A 2,722-nucleotide genomic window follows, 5' to 3' on the forward strand; every position below is an offset into this window, starting at 1 on the left:
CGCTTGAAGATGTATCTTTGCCACCGTGGGACTTTTAATAAGTATCCTAAATCTGCATTGAGAGGGTTGAAAACAATTGTATGCAGTTTATAAAAACCATAGTTGTCTTTACTTAGTTAGGCGAAGAAGTGTAAAACTTCCTTCTTTAAACCTTGCCGTCAGCATAAGCTGAAGACTTGATCAGGTACCAAGTATGTAGCAAGACAGGCTTTTCATTATAAACTACAATTGTTTTGCAAAAGAAATTATGGCTATCGTTAGATAACCCTCACTCTTTGTTGCATTGGATAATGAAAGATGGATGTATGAATGAACGAATGTAATGCAAATTAGAATCATGTTGCAGTGGCTAAATGTTTGCAATAAACATTCACAATTGCGACTCTAATGCAAATACAATTCAATTGCATTCACCATATTAGCATCTACAATATCACTATGCAGAGTGTTTGATTGTTTGAAGGTTGTATTTCTCTTATAATAAGAGGGTAATACGTTAATGATCCTTCCGCAGGTTCACCTACGGAAACCTTGTTACGACTTTTACTTCCTCTAAATGATCAAGTTTGAACATCTTTCCAGCACAATCCGACCACTAGTTTCCCAATGGTCTGGATTGACCAGTCCGAAGTCCTCACTAAATCATTCAATCGGTAGTAGCGACGGGCGGTGTGTACAAAGGGCAGGGACGTAATCAACGCAAGCTAATGACTCACGCTTACTGGGAATTCCTCGTTCATGGGCAATAATTACAATGCCCAATCCCCATCACGAAATGGGTTCAAGCGGTTACCCACTCCTTTCGGAGCAGGAAACAGTATGCACGATGACCACTTCAGTGTAGCACGCGTGCGGCCCCGGACATCTAAGGGCATCACAGACCTGTTATTGCTCTGTTTCGTGCGGCTGCGAGCGCCGCTTGTCCCTCTAAGAAGTCCTTACAGTGCTACAGCATCCTTACCCTAGCCAATTCTGTAGGCTAATAGCAGCAGAGCCCTCAACAGCCGAAACCATCAAGAGATACTACCACCCACAGGTTGACTAAGGGGGAGTACTGCAGTGTAAACTGCAAGTCTATTTAGTAGGCTAGAGTCTCGTTCGTTATCGGAATTAACCAGACAAATCACTCCACCAACTAAGAACGGCCATGCACCACCACCCACTGAATCAAGAAAGAGCTCTCAATCTGTCAATCCTCTCAGTGTCCGGGCCGGGTGAGTTTTCCCGTGTTGAGTCAAATTAAGCCGCAAGCTCCACTCCTGGTGGTGCCCTTCCGTCAATTCCTTTAAGTTTCAGCTTTGCAACCATACTTCCCCCGGAACCCAAAAACTTTGGTTTCCCGGAAGCTTCCATTCGAGTCATGAAATTAGTTACTCAGAATGATCGCTGGTTGGCATCGTTTATGGTTAGAACTAGGGCGGTATCTGATCGCCTTCGAACCTCTAACTTTCGTTCTTGATTAATGAAAACATTCTTGGCAAATGCTTTCGCTGTAGTTTGTCTTGCGACGGTCCAAGAATTTCACCTCTAGCGCCGCAATACAAATGCCCCCGTCTGTCCCTCTTAATCATTACCTTGGATTCTTAAGACCAACAAAATAGAACCAAGGTCCTATTCCATTATTCCATGCAAGATCATTCAAGTTAAGGTAGTGGTACGCATCATATAGATGGTTGACCATACCGTTTTTAGGCACCTCTTTCGAGGTTTTGGACGCCTGCTTTGAGCACTCTGATTTTTTCAAGGTAAAAGTCTCGATCGCTTGAATCAACACTCGGTAAAGAGCATTGATAGCAAATATCGAGCAATTTTCTGTCTAAACACTATGAATGTAACCACCAGGAAAGAGGAATGAAGGTTCAAGCAAGCATCCGTAGACACAAGCAAGAAACCTAACATCACCATCTAACCCTTTAATCAGTGGACCCCATAGGTTCGACTGAAATCCAACTACGAGCTTTTTAACCGCAGCAACTTTAATATACGCTATTGGAGCTGGAATTACCGCGGCTGCTGGCACCAGACTTGCCCTCCAATAGATCCTCGTTAAAGGATTTAAATTGTACTCATTCCAATTACGGGGCCTCAATAGAGTCCCGTATTGTTATTTTTCGTCACTACATCCCCGTACTGGGATTGTGTAATTTGCGCGCCTGCTGCCTTCCTTAGATGTGGTAGCCGTTTCTCAGGCTCCCTCTCCGGAATCGAACCCTAATTCCCCGTTACCCGTTACAACCATGGTAGGCGCATAACCTACCATCGACAGTTGATAAGGCAGTTGCTTGAGGGATACATCGTCGGCTCAGAGGCCATACGATTTGCTCAGTTATTCAGAGTCATCACAAGAAATGCAACCGAAGTTGCTAAGATCCCCACTGCTAGTCCTTAGACAGCGACCGAAATCACTGAACAGGGTTCTAGGTGAATAAGAATCATTGGTCTTGTACTAATAAATGCGATCCTTCCGTCAGCAAGCTGAGGTTGGAACACTTGTTCATGTATTAGCTCTAGAATTACCACAGTTATCCATGTAAAAAAGAATATCCGAGGAACCGTAACTGATTTAATGAGCCATTCGCGGTTTCACTTTATAAACAGTATGTACTTAGACATGCATGGCTTAATCTTTGAGACAAGCATATGACTACTGGCAGGATCAACCAGGTAGCATTCCAACACAACGTTGCAAACCACACGCCACCACATTTCACCATCTCCCCCC

The 2,722-nt window shown here is 43.9% G+C and overlaps 2 pseudogenes; both read right to left on the reverse strand.

Annotated features, from left to right (window-relative positions):
• Positions 1–11, reverse strand: part of LOC111783911 — a 155-nt pseudogene extending 144 nt beyond the window's left edge.
• A 486-nt stretch (positions 12–497) lies between these two features.
• LOC111783912 lies at positions 498–2,667 on the reverse strand (annotated as a pseudogene).
• Between the last annotated feature and the right edge of the window lie 55 nt (positions 2,668–2,722).

The sequence above is a fragment of the Cucurbita pepo genome, unplaced genomic scaffold (assembly GCF_002806865.2).
Source record: "Cucurbita pepo subsp. pepo cultivar mu-cu-16 unplaced genomic scaffold, ASM280686v2 Cp4.1_scaffold000126, whole genome shotgun sequence".
NCBI lineage: Eukaryota > Viridiplantae > Streptophyta > Magnoliopsida > Cucurbitales > Cucurbitaceae > Cucurbita > Cucurbita pepo.